Raw genomic sequence first — 20,480 nt, 5'->3', positions numbered from 1 at the left:
TGACAACCTTCCGAAATCAGAGGGGTGGGGACTTGGCGTCCCGCCGAGATGTATGAACCGTCAGCTGACAGTGGAGGAGGGTACAGACCCGGACAAAGACAAGGGGGAACTGCAGGGGGTACTGCGAGGGCCAATTAACAATGACTGCCCCGATAGGGGGGATGCCACTTTAACTATGGAAATTATGCAAAAAGTGGTGAAGGAATATTCTATGCCACCCCCAAACACAAACATTGATAAGAGACCACTCAAAATCCTGTCTTGGAACATTGCAGGGTTATCTAACAAACTGACCTGCCCAGATTGGGGTTCCTTTATCGACACAAACAATGTTTGCCTCTTTCAGTAAACCTGGGCAAGAGAGGAGCAATCCCGGTCCGGTTTTGCTAGTTTCTCCAAGCCCGCAAAGTGGGTGGGGAGGGGAAGGCCATCGGGGTGGCTACCAATCTGGGTAAAAACTCATCTGGAGTGTAGCGCTAAGATCTTAGACACCTCCTCGGAGGATGTACAGTGTATCCTCCTAGAGTGGCCTAATGCTTCCAGGCTCTGGTTCATGTCTACTCTAGACCAGTGGGTATCTCAGCAGAGGCCAAAACCATCGATAAGCTTGCTCTGTTCCTAACTAGGATCCCTCAGGGGCTTACTTTTGTGGTGGGTGGCGATCTAAACTTCCATTTTGAGCCATTGGCGGATCTAATGGATGGCGCAATTGCGGAGGAAGACGACCATTGGAAAATCCCTCCGGTGGTGGGACCCAAGCCGAAGTCTTGGGCGCTACAAATTCTTTCCCTGACCTTAAATCACTCAATCAGGGCATGCAACGGACGTGTAATCTCAGACACACCCGCTAGGTGCACTTACAATAAACCTGGCCAGGAGGCTCGTCTGGATTATATATTTGTAGAGACCTGCGCCTGGGACAAGGTCGTGGATTTTAAGGTGGAAGACAGGGGTGATAGCGACCATAATGCTTTGATCTTGGATTTCCTCTTCCCGGGTTTCCCTACAGATAGTCACAGGGGTGGGAGTGGACCAGATAACCGGGCACTCCTCTCAAGAAACAGATGAAGAATTAGATGGGATAAAGCAGTAACCCGCCCAGAGTTAGTGGCTGAAATTTATGCCCATGTAGTTACGGCATTGGAAGCTGCAGGTGCCCTGATCTCTGAGAACACTTCCCTTTTATCCTTTGCAAAGCTCGGGGCTCTGCACCAGGAATTGATTACTAGCCTAGCTGGGATCCTGAATCCTTTGGGAAAAGGGAAAAAAACTGGTAAAAAATCTACCTGGTTAAACTCGGCTTGTAGAAAGGCAAAAACAGAGCTCCTCAGTGCCTTAAAACAAAATCACAACAGGGCACTGATTAAATTAAAAAGGATTGCATACAGGCAGTTAATCCACCATGCTAAAGCAGAGTGGGAAGTGTACCACTGGGCCAATTTAGTAACGACCCTGGAAACAAAAGATGCGCGAAACTTTTGGCAAATTGTAAATACAGGGTCTGCTGAACCTGTTGCGGCTATGGCCCCCAATATTGCTGCTGAGGTGTGGGAAGTATTTACAACAAGGGGTGGTGAGGAACAGAGTCTCTGAATTAAGCAGAAAGCTCTCACCCAGTCAAGAGATCAGGGCTAGATCCAACACCGTTTTTTAGCTCACTGCAACATCCCAGTTTCAGAACCTGGCTGTATGCAAATTAGTCTGTTCCTGTCCCAGTGCATGATGGGAACAGGGCAAACCAAACTACAAAAGCCAATTCTTAACTGGGAAGGAGACAAGCTCCCGGGGACCGGTTTCTGGCATTACAGCCGTCTTCGGCCCGGTTTGCTTGAATCCTGATGGTGCAATGAGCAAGGGTCTCACATCTGAGAATACCCTTCCACGCTTAGGGTGGACAAAAATATTTACAACAAGGGGTGGTGAGGAACAGAGTCTCTGAATTAAGCAGAAAGCTCTCACCCAGTCAAGAGATCAGGGCTAGATCCAACACCGTTTTTTAGCTCACTGCAACATCCCAGTTTCAGAACCTGGCTGTATGCAAATTAGTCTGTTCCTGTCCCAGTGCATGATGGGAACAGGGCAAACCAAACTACAAAAGCCAATTCTTACACTGGGAAGGAAACAAGCTCCCGGGGACCGGTTTCTGGCATTACAGCCGTCTTCGGCCCGGTTTGCTTGAATCCTGATGGTGCAATGAGCAAGGGTCTCACATCTGAGAATACCCTTCCACGCTTAGGGTGGACAAAAATATTTACAACAAGGGGTGGTGAGGAACAGAGTCTCTGAATTAAGCAGAAAGCTCTCACCCAGTCAAGAGATCAGGGCTAGATCCAACACCGTTTTTTAGCTCACTGCAACATCCCAGTTTCAGAACCTGGCTGTATGCAAATTAGTCTGTTCCTGTCCCAGTGCATGATGGGAACAGGGCAAACCAAACTACAAAAGCCAATTCTTACACTGGGAAGGAAACAAGCTCCCGGGGACCGGTTTCTGGCATTACAGCCGTCTTCGGCCCGGTTTGCTTGAATCCTGATGGTGCAATGAGCAAGGGTCTCACATCTGAGAATACCCTTCCACGCTTAGGGTGGACAAAAATATTTACAACAAGGGGTGGTGAGGAACAGAGTCTCTGAATTAAGCAGAAAGCTCTCACCCAGTCAAGAGATCAGGGCTAGATCCAACACCGTTTTTTAGCTCACTGCAACATCCCAGTTTCAGAACCTGGCTGTATGCAAATTAGTCTGTTCCTGTCCCAGTGCATGATGGGAACAGGGCAAACCAAACTACAAAAGCCAATTCTTACACTGGGAAGGAAACAAGCTCCCGGGGACCGGTTTCTGGCATTACAGCCGTCTTCGGCCCGGTTTGCTTGAATCCTGATGGTGCAATGAGCAAGGGTCTCACATCTGAGAATACCCTTCCACGCTTAGGGTGGACAAAAATATTTACAACAAGGGGTGGTGAGGAACAGAGTCTCTGAATTAAGCAGAAAGCTCTCACCCAGTCAAGAGATCAGGGCTAGATCCAACACCGTTTTTTAGCTCACTGCAACATCCCAGTTTCAGAACCTGGCTGTATGCAAATTAGTCTGTTCCTGTCCCAGTGCATGATGGGAACAGGGCAAACCAAACTACAAAAGCCAATTCTTACACTGGGAAGGAAACAAGCTCCCGGGGACCGGTTTCTGGCATTACAGCCGTCTTCGGCCCGGTTTGCTTGAATCCTGATGGTGCAATGAGCAAGGGTCTCACATCTGAGAATACCCTTCCACGCTTAGGGTGGACAAAAATATTTACAACAAGGGGTGGTGAGGAACAGAGTCTCTGAATTAAGCAGAAAGCTCTCACCCAGTCAAGAGATCAGGGCTAGATCCAACACCGTTTTTTAGCTTACTGCAACATCCCAGTTTCAGAACCTGGCTGTATGCAAATTAGTCTGTTCCTGTCCCAGTGCATGATGGGAACAGGGCAAACCAAACTACAAAAGCCAATTCTTACACTGGGAAGGAAACAAGCTCCCGGGGACCGGTTTCTGGCATTATGCACTGGGCCAGGGACAGACTGATTTGCATATAGCCAGGTTCTGAGCTGGGATGGGGCAGTGAGATAAATAACGGTGATGGATCAAGCCCTGATCTTTGGACTGGGTAAGAGTGGTCTGTTTAACTCAGACACTCTGTTCATCACCACCCCCTTTTCTAAATCGTTTTTGGCCACTATAGGTGTGGCAGGGTATACTCAGACATGAGTCCCTTTCTCACTGCTCCATCAGGATGCAAGCAAGCCGGGCCGAAGAAGGCTGAAATGCCAGAAACCGGTCCCCGGTAGCTTGTCTCCTTTCTGGTGAAGAATTGGCTTGGTAGTTTAGTCTGCCCTGTTCCCATGATGCACTGAACCAGGGACAGACTGATTTGCATATAGCCAGGTTCTGAGCTGGGATGGGGCAGTGAGATAAATAACGGTGATGGATCAAGCCCTGATCTTTGGACTGGGTAAGAGTGGTCTGTTTAATTCAGACACTCTGTTCATCACCACCCCCTTTTCTAAATCGTTTTTGGCCACTATAGGTGTGGCAGGGTATACTCAGACATGAGTCCCTTTCTCACTGCTCCATCAGGATGCAAGCAAGCCGGGCCGAAGAAGGCTGAAATGCCAGAAACCGGTCCCCGGTAGCTTGTCTCCTTTCTGGTGAAGAATTGGCTTGGTAGTTTAGTCTGCCCTGTTCCCATGATGCACTGGGCCAGGGACAGACTGATTTGCATATAGCCAGGTTCTGAGCTGGGATGGGGCAGTGAGATAAATAACGGTGATGGATCAAGCCCTGATCTTTGGACTGGGTAAGAGTGGTCTGTTTAACTCAGACACTCTGTTCATCACCACCCCCTTTTCTAAATCGTTTTTGGCCACTATAGGTGTGGCAGGGTATACTCAGACATGAGTCCCTTTCTCACTGCTCCATCAGGATGCAAGCAAGCCGGGCCGAAGAAGGCTGAAATGCCAGAAACCGGTCCCCGGTAGCTTGTCTCCTTTCTGGTGAAGAATTGGCTTGGTAGTTTAGTCTGCCCTGTTCCAATGATGCACTGGGCCAGGGACAGACTGATTTGCATATAGCCAGGTTCTGAGCTGGGATGGGGCAGTGAGATAAATAACGGTGATGGATCAAGCCCTGATCTTTGGACTGGGTAAGAGTGGTCTGTTTAACTCAGACACTCTGTTCATCACCACCCCCTTTTCTAAATCGTTTTTGGCCACTATAGGTGTGGCAGGGTATACTCAGACATGAGTCCCTTTCTCACTGCTCCATCAGGATGCAAGCAAGCCGGGCCGAAGAAGGCTGAAATGCCAGAAACCGGTCCCCGGTAGCTTGTCTCCTTTCTGGTGAAGAATTGGCTTGGTAGTTTAGTCTGCCCTGTTCCCATGATGCACTGGGCCAGGGACAGACTGATTTGCATATAGCCAGGTTCTGAGCTGGGATGGGGCAGTGAGATAAATAACGGTGATGGATCAAGCCCTGATCTTTGGACTGGGTAAGAGTGGTCTGTTTAACTCAGACACTCTGTTCATCACCACCCCCTTTTCTAAATCGTTTTTGGCCACTATAGGTGTGGCAGGGTATACTCAGACATGAGTCCCTTTCTCACTGTTCCATCAGGATGCAAGCAAGCCGGGCCGAAGAAGGCTGAAATGCCAGAAACCGGTCCCCGGTAGCTTGTCTCCTTTCTGGTGAAGAATTGGCTTGGTAGTTTAGTCTGCCCTGTTCCCATGATGCACTGGGCCAGGGACAGACTGATTTGCATATAGCCAGGTTCTGAGCTGGGATGGGGCAGTGAGATAAATAACGGTGATGGATCAAGCCCTGATCTTTGGACTGGGTAAGAGTGGTCTGTTTAACTCAGACACTCTGTTCATCACCACCCCCTTTTCTAAATCGTTTTTGGCCACTATAGGTGTGGCAGGGTATACTCAGACATGAGTCCCTTTCTCACTGCTCCATCAGGATGCAAGCAAGCCGGGCCGAAGAAGGCTGAAATGCCAGAAACCGGTCCCCGGTAGCTTGTCTCCTTTCTGGTGAAGAATTGGCTTGGTAGTTTAGTCTGCCCTGTTCCCATGATGCACTGGGCCAGGGACAGACTGATTTGCATATAGCCAGGTTCTGAGCTGGGATGGGGCAGTGAGATAAATAACGGTGATGGATCAAGCCCTGATCTTTGGACTGGGTAAGAGTGGTCTGTTTAACTCAGACACTCTGTTCATCACCACCCCCTTTTCTAAATCGTTTTTGGCCACTATAGGTGTGGCAGGGTATACTCAGACATGAGTCCCTTTCTCACTGCTCCATCAGGATGCAAGCAAGCCGGGCCGAAGAAGGCTGAAATGCCAGAAACCGGTCCCCGGTAGCTTGTCTCCTTTCTGGTGAAGAATTGGCTTGGTAGTTTAGTCTGCCCTGTTCCCATGATGCACTGGGCCAGGGACAGACTGATTTGCATATAGCCAGGTTCTGAGCTGGGATGGGGCAGTGAGATAAATAACGGTGATGGATCAAGCCCTGATCTTTGGACTGGGTAAGAGTGGTCTGTTTAACTCAGACACTCTGTTCATCACCACCCCCTTTTCTAAATCGTTTTTGGCCACTATAGGTGTGGCAGGGTATACTCAGACATGAGTCCCTTTCTCACTGCTCCATCAGGATGCAAGCAAGCCGGGCCGAAGAAGGCTGAAATGCCAGAAACCGGTCCCCGGTAGCTTGTCTCCTTTCTGGTGAAGAATTGGCTTGGTAGTTTAGTCTGCCCTGTTCCCATGATGCACTGGGCCAGGGACAGACTGATTTGCATATAGCCAGGTTCTGAGCTGGGATGGGGCAGTGAGATAAATAACGGTGATGGATCAAGCCCTGATCTTTGGACTGGGTAAGAGTGGTCTGTTTAACTCAGACACTCTGTTCATCACCACCCCCTTTTCTAAATCGTTTTTGGCCACTATAGGTGTGGCAGGGTATACTCAGACATGAGTCCCTTTCTCACTGCTCCATCAGGATGCAAGCAAGCCGGGCCGAAGAAGGCTGAAATGCCAGAAACCGGTCCCCGGTAGCTTGTCTCCTTTCTGGTGAAGAATTGGCTTGGTAGTTTAGTCTGCCCTGTTCCCATGATGCACTGGGCCAGGGACAGACTGATTTGCATATAGCCAGGTTCTGAGCTGGGATGGGGCAGTGAGATAAATAACGGTGATGGATCAAGCCCTGATCTTTGGACTGGGTAAGAGTGGTCTGTTTAACTCAGACACTCTGTTCATCACCACCCCCTTTTCTAAATCGTTTTTGGCCACTATAGGTGTGGCAGGGTATACTCAGACATGAGTCCCTTTCTCACTGCTCCATCAGGATGCAAGCAAGCCGGGCCGAAGAAGGCTGAAATGCCAGAAACCGGTCCCCGGTAGCTTGTCTCCTTTCTGGTGAAGAATTGGCTTGGTAGTTTAGTCTGCCCTGTTCCCATGATGCACTGGGCCAGGGACAGACTGATTTGCATATAGCCAGGTTCTGAGCTGGGATGGGGCAGTGAGATAAATAACGGTGATGGATCAAGCCCTGATCTTTGGACTGGGTAAGAGTGGTCTGTTTAACTCAGACACTCTGTTCATCACCACCCCCTTTTCTAAATCGTTTTTGGCCACTATAGGTGTGGCAGGGTATACTCAGACATGAGTCCCTTTCTCACTGCTCCATCAGGATGCAAGCAAGCCGGGCCGAAGAAGGCTGAAATGCCAGAAACCGGTCCCCGGTAGCTTGTCTCCTTTCTGGTGAAGAATTGGCTTGGTAGTTTAGTCTGCCCTGTTCCCATGATGCACTGGGCCAGGGACAGACTGATTTGCATATAGCCAGGTTCTGAGCTGGGATGGGGCAGTGAGATAAATAACGGTGATGGATCAAGCCCTGATCTTTGGACTGGGTAAGAGTGGTCTGTTTAACTCAGACACTCTGTTCATCACCACCCCCTTTTCTAAATCGTTTTTGGCCACTATAGGTGTGGCAGGGTATACTCAGACATGAGTCCCTTTCTCACTGCTCCATCAGGATGCAAGCAAGCCGGGCCGAAGAAGGCTGAAATGCCAGAAACCGGTCCCCGGTAGCTTTTCTCCTTTCTGGTGAAGAATTGGCTTGGTAGTTTAGTCTGCCCTGTTCCCATGATGCACTGGGCCAGGGACAGACTGATTTGCATATAGCCAGGTTCTGAGCTCGGATGGGGCAGTGAGATAAATAACGGTGATGGATCAAGCCCTGATCTTTGGACTGGGTAAGAGTGGTCTGTTTAACTCAGACACTCTGTTCATCACCACCCCCTTTTCTAAATCGTTTTTGGCCACTATAGGTGTGGCAGGGTATACTCAGACATGAGTCCCTTTCTCACTGCTCCATCAGGATGCAAGCAAGCCGGGCCGAAGAAGGCTGAAATGCCAGAAACCGGTCCCCGGTAGCTTGTCTCCTTTCTGGTGAAGAATTGGCTTGGTAGTTTAGTCTGCCCTGTTCCCATGATGCACTGGGCCAGGGACAGACTGATTTGCATATAGCCAGGTTCTGAGCTGGGATGGGGCAGTGAGATAAATAACGGTGATGGATCAAGCCCTGATCTTTGGACTGGGTAAGAGTGGTCTGTTTAACTCAGACACTCTGTTCATCACCACCCCCTTTTCTAAATCGTTTTTGGCCACTATAGGTGTGGCAGGGTATACTCAGACATGAGTCCCTTTCTCACTGCTCCATCAGGATGCAAGCAAGCCGGGCCGAAGAAGGCTGAAATGCCAGAAACCGGTCCCCGGTAGCTTGTCTCCTTTCTGGTGAAGAATTGGCTTGGTAGTTTAGTCTGCCCTGTTCCCATGATGCACTGGGCCAGGGACAGACTGATTTGCATATAGCCAGGTTCTGAGCTGGGATGGGGCAGTGAGATAAATAACGGTGATGGATCAAGCCCTGATCTTTGGACTGGGTAAGAGTGGTCTGTTTAACTCAGACACTCTGTTCATCACCACCCCCTTTTCTAAATCGTTTTTGGCCACTATAGGTGTGGCAGGGTATACTCAGACATGAGTCCCTTTCTCACTGCTCCATCAGGATGCAAGCAAGCCGGGCCGAAGAAGGCTGAAATGCCAGAAACCGGTCCCCGGTAGCTTGTCTCCTTTCTGGTGAAGAATTGGCTTGGTAGTTTAGTCTGCCCTGTTCCCATGATGCACTGGGCCAGGGACAGACTGATTTGCATATAGCCAGGTTCTGAGCTGGGATGGGGCAGTGAGATAAATAACGGTGATGGATCAAGCCCTGATCTTTGGACTGGGTAAGAGTGGTCTGTTTAACTCAGACACTCTGTTCATCACCACCCCCTTTTCTAAATCGTTTTTGGCCACTATAGGTGTGGCAGGGTATACTCAGACATGAGTCCCTTTCTCACTGCTCCATCAGGATGCAAGCAAGCCGGGCCGAAGAAGGCTGAAATGCCAGAAACCGGTCCCCGGTAGCTTGTCTCCTTTCTGGTGAAGAATTGGCTTGGTAGTTTAGTCTGCCCTGTTCCCATGATGCACTGGGCCAGGGACAGACTGATTTGCATATAGCCAGGTTCTGAGCTGGGATGGGGCAGTGAGATAAATAACGGTGATGGATCAAGCCCTGATCTTTGGACTGGGTAAGAGTGGTCTGTTTAACTCAGACACTCTGTACATCACCACCCCCTTTTCTAAATCGTTTTTGGCCACTATAGGTGTGGCAGGGTATACTCAGACATGAGTCCCTTTCTCACTGCTCCATCAGGATGCAAGCAAGCCGGGCCGAAGAAGGCTGAAATGCCAGAAACCGGTCCCCGGTAGCTTGTCTCCTTTCTGGTGAAGAATTGGCTTGGTAGTTTAGTCTGCCCTGTTCCCATGATGCACTGGGCCAGGGACAGACTGATTTGCATATAGCCAGGTTCTGAGCTGGGATGGGGCAGTGAGATAAATAACGGTGATGGATCAAGCCCTGATCTTTGGACTGGGTAAGAGTGGTCTGTGTAACTCAGACACTCTGTTCATCACCACCCCCTTTTCTAAATCGTTTTTGGCCACTATAGGTGTGGCAGGGTATACTCAGACATGAGTCCCTTTCTCACTGCTCCATCAGGATGCAAGCAAGCCGGGCCGAAGAAGGCTGAAATGCCAGAAACCGGTCCCCGGTAGCTTGTCTCCTTTCTGGTGAAGAATTGGCTTGGTAGTTTAGTCTGCCCTGTTCCCATGATGCACTGGGCCAGGGACAGACTGATTTGCATATAGCCAGGTTCTGAGCTGGGATGGGGCAGTGAGATAAATAACGGTGATGGATCAAGCCCTGATCTTTGGACTGGGTAAGAGTGGTCTGTTTAACTCAGACACTCTGTTCATCACCACCCCCTTTTCTAAATCGAGGTGTGGGAAGAGCATTTTCGCGCTTTATACTGGGCGGTCATCCTGTGTGGAGATCGGAACTGGCAGGGACCAGCCCCCATTAATACCCAGAGTGGCTCAATGGGGTCCGAGTTTTCAGTGGGGGAAGTTGAGACTGCTATCCTCAAACTACCGTCAGGAAAAGCCCCAGGCCTAGACAAAGTACCAGGTGATTTCCTAAAGCATGAACCTGCGGTCTGGGCTTCCTATCTAACAGCTATTTTTAATACCATATGGGGTGGCATGGAGGTACCTAGTACTTGGTTGGGCGCAGAGATTGTACCCATCTTCAAGAAGGGTTCACCTCTGCTCCCAGCCAACTACAGGCCAATTAGTCTCATTGATGTGCCCCAAAAACTCTATGCTAGGCTGATCTTAAATCGCCTCCTAGACTGGACAGAGGAGCATTCTATCTTGAGCCCATATCAGGCTGGGTTCAGGAAGAATGTCTCCACAACAGATCAGATTTTCCTTCTATATATGCTATACTGGAAAACTGTCAAGATCGGGGGTGGGTCATTCTACACAGTTTTTGTAGATCTACGTGTGGCATTCGATCTGGTCCCACGGCAGAAACTGTGGACTGTATTAGGGGAGCTCGGTGTTCCACCCACACTGCTGAACATGCTAATCCGACTACATGCTGAGAACTATGCACAGGTCAGGTGCGGTAGTGATGGCTCGCTGTCAGCTCGATTCCCCGTTGACAGGGGGGTAAGGCAGGGCTGCGTTTTGGCGCCCACCCTGTTTTGCCTCTATGTCAATGGGGTAATCGCACATCTGGAGGCGGTATCAGACAGTGATGCCCCCAAGCTTGCAGGGTCGAGGATCGCCGCGATTATGTTCGCAGATGATACCCTATTACTTTCTAAGACACCTATGGGTATCCAGCGAGTCCTGGACGGGTTTGTCTGTTTTTGTCGGGAGCGGGGTTTGGAAATTAATACGCTAAAAACCAAATTTATGATCTTTAACCCCCGCTAAAACACGCCCAAACCCTGTCATAGAGGGCGTGCGGATAGAAAGGTTACACACTTATCATTTACCTGTGTCGAGCACCAGCTGAAATCACAACTTAAGCTGACCCAAGTAGCTGGAGCCATTCTGAAACTCCTGAGTAAATCATCGGTTAAGCCGATTGGCCCTCCACTGGAAATTTACAAACTGCGGGCACGTGGGGCAGTGACATATGGGGCCGTGTTGTGGGGATTCAAGTGTGGCCCTGCGATCCCTGTAGCAGAGAACAGATACTTAAGGCAGTTAGTAGTTCTGCCCCCGAGTACCCCACTAGTGCCGCTAAGACTTGATCTGAGCCTCAGACCAATTGAAAAAGAACTGGCCCTCAGACCCCTAACCTTTTGGAGGAGACTTTGGGTTTCCCCAGAGCTAAATGTTTATAGGCAAGAGCTAACTGAAGTCCTGGGGCTGCCTAATGTGGGCAAACTTCCGTGGTTTAGGCATGTTAGAGAGGAACTCGAGAAGCTTGGCCTGGCTTCGATGTGTCCGATCCGGAGCACACTTACGTTGGAATTTTACAGAGACAGCTGGTTCAGTTGTTCCACGACAATAATAGGGCTCTCTTGGTCTCTAGTTCTTGCTTGAGAACTCTCACGGCTAAATTTCTAATGACCAAGGACTCTTATTTGTTTGAGAACGTCTTGGATGATGTTAGCCCCGTTGCCTTGAGGAAGCTTTTTCTTCATTGGCGGCATGGCTCCCTTCCTATAAGATCATATACGTCAAAGTGGTGCCCAGCATCTCCCAAAAACTGTCCAGGGTGCACCGCTGAGCTGGAAGGTGAGGTGCACGCTGCTTTCTTTTGTCCAGCTTATCTGAACCCGAGACGGAGGTGGATTATCCCAATATGTAAAAACCTGGGGGCAATCGACTGTTCACATGCACTCAGAATTTTAAAGCCTGATCTGTCACCAGACGTGGTCTTTGCTGTTACCAAGTTTCTAGCAGCTATGTGGAATATCAGAAGGCCACTGTTGGTTAATCTATAAGCTGGGACAAAGAGGGCACTACCCTAGATCTGTGTTGGGGCTGGCCCCCTAATTTTTGCTGGGAAAGTGGGTTTAACTGATACGTTTTGGAACTAGCAATTGTACGGCTTGGTTTTACTTGTGTCTTTTAACTTTACAACTTATTATTGTATCATTTGTACTGTTTTATTGCTGTTCTTTTCTGACAAATCATTGTCGAAATAAAGATACAATGGATAAAATATTAGAATTGTTAAAATGTAAAACAATATAAAAACACTGATGTTAGCAGGATTCACGCCATTTCCCATGGATGTGCCCATAAAATGATTACTACAAAAACTTCACATGACTAAGACATTAGAATACGGAAAGTATAAGGATTAATCAAGAAATTCAAGTCCTGGCAAGAAACAATGAGTTGTATTTTACTGAGTGATTTATGCCAACTGTTTGCATGTTTCTAACTGCTTTATTGTATAGGGGCATGCTTTTCACCTAATTTCATGACTTCGGCAGAATCACTACAAATTGATGCTGTACAAAGGATCCAGTACCTCTATCTTAATCCGCTGTCAGAAACACAAGTTTTGTTTCTGGGTAAATCATGAATATGTTGCATTTACCTGCACTCACTGCTTCTCAAAGTACTGTTGGTCCTCCCATATGTGACAGAACACACATTGACACAAAGCATAAAGAAGATATATTGGATATTGTAAAAGAAGTATGAACTACTTTATGCATCCTCATGTCCTGCGATGATATGCAATCTTTTCTTTTCCTTTGTCTATGGATTAAACCCAGATCTGTTGACTGGGTGTGAGTGTTTGATTGGTTCAAATGCTTCGTCCATCACCACCCCCTTTTGTACCGCTTCCCTTTTGTGTGGGCACGGCTCAACCTTAAATGCCCCTTTCACGCAGCATGAGTGAACTTCATTTTCCCCAAAATAACTTTGTATTGATGGGGAGAAAAAAGGCACATTGTTTGGCAAGGAAGAACAGACAATTGGGACAAAATGAAGAGGTTTCTGTTTTCATCATGAGCATATCGCTCCTTTATTCTCAGTTGTTTATACATTCCCAACACAATGATGCCTCTTTGCAGTAATATGCTTTCCCTTTTACACTAGGAGCATTCTCATGCCCTCACATCATGCCCATGGCAATAAAATACTAAATGTGGGTATAATGTCGATTTGCATTCGGCGAAAACGCTCAAGGTACACATATACAGGCAAAAAAAGATTTGGCTAATACGCATTTATCATTCGCATGAGGAAAACCAGAGTATACCTGTGAAAGGAAAAACGAGAAGCAGACAATAATAATGATGAAAGCAGGCGCAGCGCTAGCCCTAAACTATAAAGTGCAGCCCGTGCATTTTTTAGATATGTGTATGGCGGCCCATGAAGGGGGCGCCATGTTGATAGATAAAAAAAAAAGAAAAGAACATCAAACCGGGTGCAGCGCTTGGCGCTGTTGTGATAAAATCCTGCAAGCACAAAACAGAATAAATAGTCCCAAACGAAAGACCTAGACACTGTACTGTGCAACAAAACTGTAGTTGGTCGGTGCTGCTTCCGATACAACGGAAGTGATGTATCGGAACAGCCAACCTATTCAGAGCCAAGAAAGAAGAGCATCGGAGGAGTTAGCCAACGGCAAGCAGTAGGCGGGATTCCATACCAGTATACTGCTTACTCCAGGTCTTGCAACAGCACATGCGCTGTCTATCCTCGACCTAAAAAGTATCTGTACGTTGCCGAACATAAGTGGCAGCCCTCGCATATGTCTAACTCGAAGTCATCTGCATGGACTCAGTGCTGCTCTCAAGGCTGTTCCTGCTAGAAGGTTACCTTCGGAAAGTCAAAAATGTAAAGTCCAAATGCGAAAACAATCTACGAAGTAGGACTCAAACCTACCACACCGCTGTTCAAAGAGAAGGTACATGGGTGCCACAATGTCAAGTCAGTATACCTTAAGGGCCTTGGTCGTGAAGCCGATTCCCCAGCTGATTCCGATGCACCCCGAGTTTTCTGGGCTATCAATAATGCCTCAACAAATTGATGCCTTAAAGAAGGCTATGCTGCAGATTTTTGGCACCCTCTGTTTGGCATGCATTCAGACCCCAAGGAACATCAGGAGCCTCCAGTTGGGTTTCTGTCAGCAGATTTGTCTTCAGCAGCAACTGACATTTTGAGAGCCACGTCAGGCCACGTACTAACTTTATTAAAAACATCAAATCCTTCTCCAAGACCTGCACCGGGCTATCATGAATGACTCTGGTGCCTTTGTGGCCAGCGTCGGAGGAGAATCTGGTGCTATTTCTGATGTCAAACGCTGTACTGATTCCAGTTCGATTCAGCCAATGTCCTAATTTAAGATTTCAAAAACGCTCTTCATACAGCTTGACTCTGAACCAGTGTATGTACCAAGGCGGATGCAACAGCAGAGGCTTCATTATCTTTTTTGGCTCTCATTCAGCACAAGGTATGCCCCAAGAGGGAGATGATGATGGGGATGTTTTTGATAGGCACTTGGTCAAAGCCCTGTTTCTGCTCACAGATAGATAGGGAGGTGTCCAGGCATCACAGACCAGTTCCTGACAATCCTGATTTATTTTCTTCACTAAACATACTACTCCAGAGGAGAGGCTTCAGTCAGCAAGAAGAATCGTATTTCATTACCTACAAGTCCTCTGTACTGGGTGAATTGTGAGTCTGAGATGAAAGAAGCTTTTCGAAAACATATGTTATCTTCTGCTAGCCAGTCATTGATATCAGTCAATGTTGTTTGTTTATAAGGTCGCTGCACGCATGTTCTCTGGGACATGGCCATTGAAATCTTACTGGGGATCCTGGAAAACCTTAGGACCTCTCTTGCTCAGACGAATAATTGCTGACGAGACGCAGGCAACTGTGTGATTCATGCTGTCCTAGATACTTCTGATAACTGACGCTCTTGAAATGTTTTCGTGTAACTGATGTAATTTGTAGCTGATGTAATTTGTGGAACCCTATGTAAAACGCTCTGATACCTCCGGGTCTAGCCAGCGCTATATAAAACTCAAAATAATAAAAATAATTAAAATCCTAGCTAGTGATTACAGAGCTTTACCCAAGCAGAGTACTGTGGGGAAATTGCCACCTTGTCTAATTTGTCAATGCTGTACACAGAGTGAACTGAGCAGGAGCAGTGATGGGAAAGAAGAGGTGACTGGGCAGGAGAGTGACTAGGCAGGAGAGATGACTGGGCAGGAGAGGCAACAGGGCAGTAGAGGCGACTGGGCAGGAGAGGCGACTGGGCAGGAGAGGCGACTGGGCAGGAGAGGCGACCGGACAGGAGAAGTGACCGGGCAGGAGAGGTGACCGGGCAGGAGAGGTGACTGGGCAGGAGAGGTGACCGGGCAGGAGAAGTGACGGGTCAGGAGCAGTGACGGGACAGGAGAGGCGACAGGAAAGGAGAGGTGAACGGGCAGGAGCAGTGAACTGGCAGGAGCAGTGAATGGGCAGGAGCAGTGAACGAGCAGGAGCAGTGAACGGCAGGAGCAGTGAATGGGCAGGAGCAGTGAACGAGCAGGAGCAGTGAACGGCAGGAGCAGTGACGGGGCAGGGGAAGTGACAGGGCAGGAGAAATGACAGGGAAGTAGCGGTGACAGGGTCGGAGAAGTGACCGGGCAGGAGAAGTGACTTGTACTTATGTTCCTTACCTATTTATTTATATACTATTGCATGACATCTACTGATGAGTCTGCAAAGCATACCTGTTGCCCCAAATTTTTGTCCTAAATTTTGACCCCTTGTCCTGAACTCTTACACTCACGATCCTGAATTTGCACCCATGCCAGTTGGCCACCCTAGTCTGGAGTGCTCCCAACCCCCCCCCCCCCTTCCCTTCTATCTACGGGCACACAAACTAGTTTATTTTAACAAACTGACTACACTGAACTGAGTACCTGTGCGTCCTAAACTGGAAACACATTGAATAACACAAGAGACTTGGGATTAGACAGCGCCTCCAAATCTGGGACTAGTAGAAAGGTCATGAAGAGGCAGAACACACAGCTCCTATTCTAAAGAGCTGTGTGATCCTCTGCCTTGACAAGGCACCGTCTGGGTCACGCTGCTTCCAATCCACTTATGGCAAGCGTGTCTCTGAACCAGCAAGAGGAGAGCTTAGCCTCTGGCACAACACAGGAACCTCTGCCTCATCAAGGGTTCAGCTCGGAGTTTCCCCGGCCTGGACCCAAACCCATCTCTGCACAATACAACTTCTCTTCAACTCAAAGTCACAGGACTGCAGATGCCATGAATGCATTATGCCTTTACTTCTGTTCTGTTCGCATGTCCCGAAAAAAATTTCAAAATTGGCTAGAAGTTGAAAAAACATTATATTGCTTGTTATAAAGATTATGTTAAAGGTGCAAACTTTAAAACGTCTGCCAAAAGATTACGCATAGTTAAGCACAGGCAGGAATTGTACAGGAAGTTCAAAAGGGTAAGTGGTCCTGTGTGAGGGTCCTTATGAATAACATTAATGTGCTTACCTCAGAGGCCTACCCAGATGCCTTCTTTTGTGTACCAAACATGCTCATGTGTGTCATTCAGGCAGGAACCCAATTCAAAGGATATTCAGGAAGAATCTGTATCTTACACTAACAGTGATCCATGACGTTTATATCTAATAAGTATACATATCTGCAGTATTGCATTGAAAAAGGTAACTATGCTGGACTGGCCATTCCAGGCATCAGGCGTTTGCTAGGGCTACTGGAAAGGTAGGGGCCAGTTTAGTTTGGGGGGACCGGTTTTGTACAAGTGCAGGAGTTGTAAAAACACAGCAAAGTTCTTTGTATGTTCAGTAGGTTTTGGTCAACAATACAAGTGCCAAGATAACTTTGGTGATCAATGTACCTGCTGGAGAGAGATGGGAGCGTGTTTTGTCTAGTGACTGTTTTATTCATCTAACGTAGCGCAGAGGGGTAATATGCCTTCTGCAAAGAATGTGTACCATGCATATCAAAGAGCAATATGTTATGTGCATAGTTCAGTGGGTACTGCTTTGTGTTCACTTCTCGAATGAAAGGACACTTGAATACATATGACCTGGCAGTTCGGGCTGGACTGTTCCCATTGGGCGTAGGATCAAGACTGATTTGCATATGACTGGGTCCAAACTGGAATGGCATAGTGAGCAAAGAAACAATGGATTTAGGCCCAGATCTCTGTACTGGGGTGAATGTATCACTGTAAGAGAAATGTTCCTTCCATGGCCATGAACTTCAAATATTGTGTACATCCTATTCATTTAAACTTGGCGACAAAGTTATTCTAGACAAATTTTATTTCATCATTTCTTTTATTTTTATTTTATATGGTTTCTTATTTTTGAATTTGTAGAAAAACATTTCATCATGAATACATTTTGTTTATGTGAATATTTTTTCTTAACACATACAAATAAATATCACAAATTAGTTATAAATATGTACAATATAATAAGACACAAATTACTTAAGAAAACACCACCTGATATCATACACACAAACTCAGAATACTAACACTCTCACACACATACTACATTCAAACCACACCATCAAAGGAAAAAGGGAGAACTGAGTTTCAGTTGGCAAGGTCTAAGTGCCAATTCTAGGGTCTCAAGAGACAATTTGAGACCCCTGCACCAGGTCGACACGCGTTTCGGCGGCTCTAGGCCACCTTCCTCAGGACCTTTTTCTTACAATTCACTTCAAAGATATCAGGGGACGGTAAAAGCAGATATTTCCTATTTCTTTGGTCTTATTTTCATGTAAGATGACCGATTTTAAGAGACAGGATATATGTAAAAAAGGCACCAGTTCTTAGTACAATATGTGGTACGATATTAGCGATAGATAAGGTCTCCATGGTAGCAATTGTCAGTACTTCCATAAACCAGGCTGACTCCTAGATAGCTGGTAGTTACCAAATTTCTTTGACCGGAGTAGGATGGTAAGACGTTTCTTGTAATAAGGGAGATTGTTCTGTTTATACACGATATTTATCAATTCCGGGAAAGCATTTCCATGGAGAGTAATTTGAGTAAACTCTGCTACGTAAGACGCCCGGATGGTCGGGCAGAGTTAGCGGCGTTAAAACTCTTTCAAATTACTCTCCAATGAAAATAAGACCAAAGAAATAGGAAATATCTGTTTTTACCATCCCCTGATATCTTTGAAGTGAATTGTAAGAAAAAGGCTCATCAAACAGCACGCATTGAGGAGGCTGGAAATAGACTGTTTACCAGGACGCCAGCTCCCTCGTGAAAGACTTTTGCGTGCTACGTTCATTTCTACAAGAATGGACTATTTAATGCAAACACTTCAAAATCCAGATTGAGAAAGGCATTTGTATGTTGAAACGAGTCTCTGGTCTTACAGCAATGGAACAATTAAAATGTTCTCAGCCCCACCCTCCCTTGAGTGACAGGACTCTTTTGTTGAAGGAGGAGGTTTTTTGAAAAACAGGCCGCTCTCCTCACGGGTTGCAAGCAGGGCCGGACTGGAAACCAAAACCGGCCCAGGCAAAGTGCTCTACCGGACCACCACCCCCCGGGGGGGATGGGGGTGCGACCCCGCTCTTTGCCAGGGACGGTTTTTGGATGATATTGTTACAGGGTAGTTTTTGCAGCAACGCTGCAAAAACGGCCTGGTAACAAAAACGGCCCCCTAGGGGCCCAAAACCGGCCCCCACCCTTGCGGCGCACCGGGGGATTGCCCGGTGCCCGCAGTGGCCAGTCTGGGCCTGGTTGCAAGAAGCCTCTTTTTATTTAAGCAATTCTTCCATAAGCATCAATTATTCAGGCTGACGAAAAATCCATATATAACTTTGGTACCGTTTGACGAATCACCACAAAGCTTTCTAAAAAAGTGCTACTTTTTGACTAATTTGTGCATGGATTGTTTTGTGGTGATCAATCAAGCAAGGCAGAGAGAAAAGGTAGGAGCCCAAAACGAATTTTCAATGTTCATTTTTCCATAGGAATTTTAGACTAGGGGTGGGAAAAAATATTTGCTTTGCCAGCGGAGTTTGCCATGTTTTGTCAGTGCCACTCCGCGTTCTGCTTTAAACACAGAGTTTCGGCAAAACTCCATCAACCGCTGCATAGTGCTGTTTTTTCTCATGCTTGGATAGCCAACATTAAGTTGGCGAGTGTGATCGAGAATTTGCGTCCCCTAGCTCAATTTTCAGGCACTAGAAGAACACCTCCTGGTAAGATTTCTCAATACGTGCAGTCTCGGCAGGTCGTGACAGTTTGCGTTGAGAAAGCTGCTGCTCGAGTAGAAAATCTAATCGAACAGCAGAAAGAAGCAGCGCCCTCTGGCATGCCGCTTGGTGCAGTTCGCACTGATTGTACAGAGCAGAACTAGGTCCTGGCACTAAAAATTAGCATGAGCAGCGTAATGTTTGAACCTAGAAACGACAAAAGATAGCTGATAACTCATTAGCGCATTGGGAGGAGAGTACCTGCTTGCTAATTCTTTTTTAACTAATGTACTCGGGTCACTTGCTGCACTCGTTGCAAAAAATTGACAAAATTGTTTAAAAACCTTTTTAAATTGCCCTTTTGTTTTATTAGGTGTTACTCTTACTTGCACACTAAAATCGAACTCAGCTACCGCTGCTTTGGAGAGAATAGAGTAGCGGGCGTCTTCCTTGAGCGCCATCCTGGGTGAGGGGAATTGGGCTTGGCCGCACCTCAGGGGCTGTGCTCTAGCGGTCAGGCACTTGCTTGCCTATTTAAGAACTGGCAATGCAAGCGTGCAGCGCGCGTGCCAGAGGCAAGCCCATCTGCGCCCGTCCGCGCACCGGCCGTGCACAGCGCCAGCCATGCTGCCCATTGCAGCCCTCACCAGGACAGAATTGAATACACTGGGGAACAGCTACTCACTATTGGTAAAAGGTACAAAGGAGGGATCCCTTCTCCACCTACTGGTCTGTATCAATGTAAGAACACACTTAAGTGAGGTCTGATTAATTGTAGATCCTTGAGCAAACACTACCACGAGGTCTCCACCATGTTAGAAATCATGAAACTGGATGCCCTCTTCCTAACGGAAACCTGGACCACCTCAGACACGTTGGTGTATCTGGGTTTTGCCTGCCCTGCTGGCTACAAAATATTTCATAAGCCGCTGACATTGGGAAGAGGAGGGGGAGTTGGGGTAATTTTTAAGGAGGAATGGGATTTTGCACCTCTACAGAAAGATGAGGTTGCTGGGATCGACAGACTGGGTTTCTAACTCCAGGAGACTAAAGGCAGACTACTTACGGCGGGTATACTTTGCTATAGACCCCCGGGGGCGGATACCCAGTACCAGGATCTACTTTACTCTATTACCAATCTGAGTTTAACCCATGCACACATGTTGGTACTGGGAGAGTTTAACCTATGGGATAATGGCAGCCTAGTTAACCACCTAAGGGATTTAAGGCACACCTGTGAGAATCTTGGGCTCCATCAAATGGTAATGCAACCATCTCACTCAGGAGGACATGTTTTGGACCTCCTGTTTG

Source organism: Lissotriton vulgaris, unplaced genomic scaffold, assembly GCF_964263255.1.
Source record: "Lissotriton vulgaris unplaced genomic scaffold, aLisVul1.2 SCAFFOLD_1543, whole genome shotgun sequence".
In the NCBI taxonomy this organism is placed as follows: domain Eukaryota; kingdom Metazoa; phylum Chordata; class Amphibia; order Caudata; family Salamandridae; genus Lissotriton; species Lissotriton vulgaris.
This window is presented reverse-complemented; position numbering follows the sequence as displayed.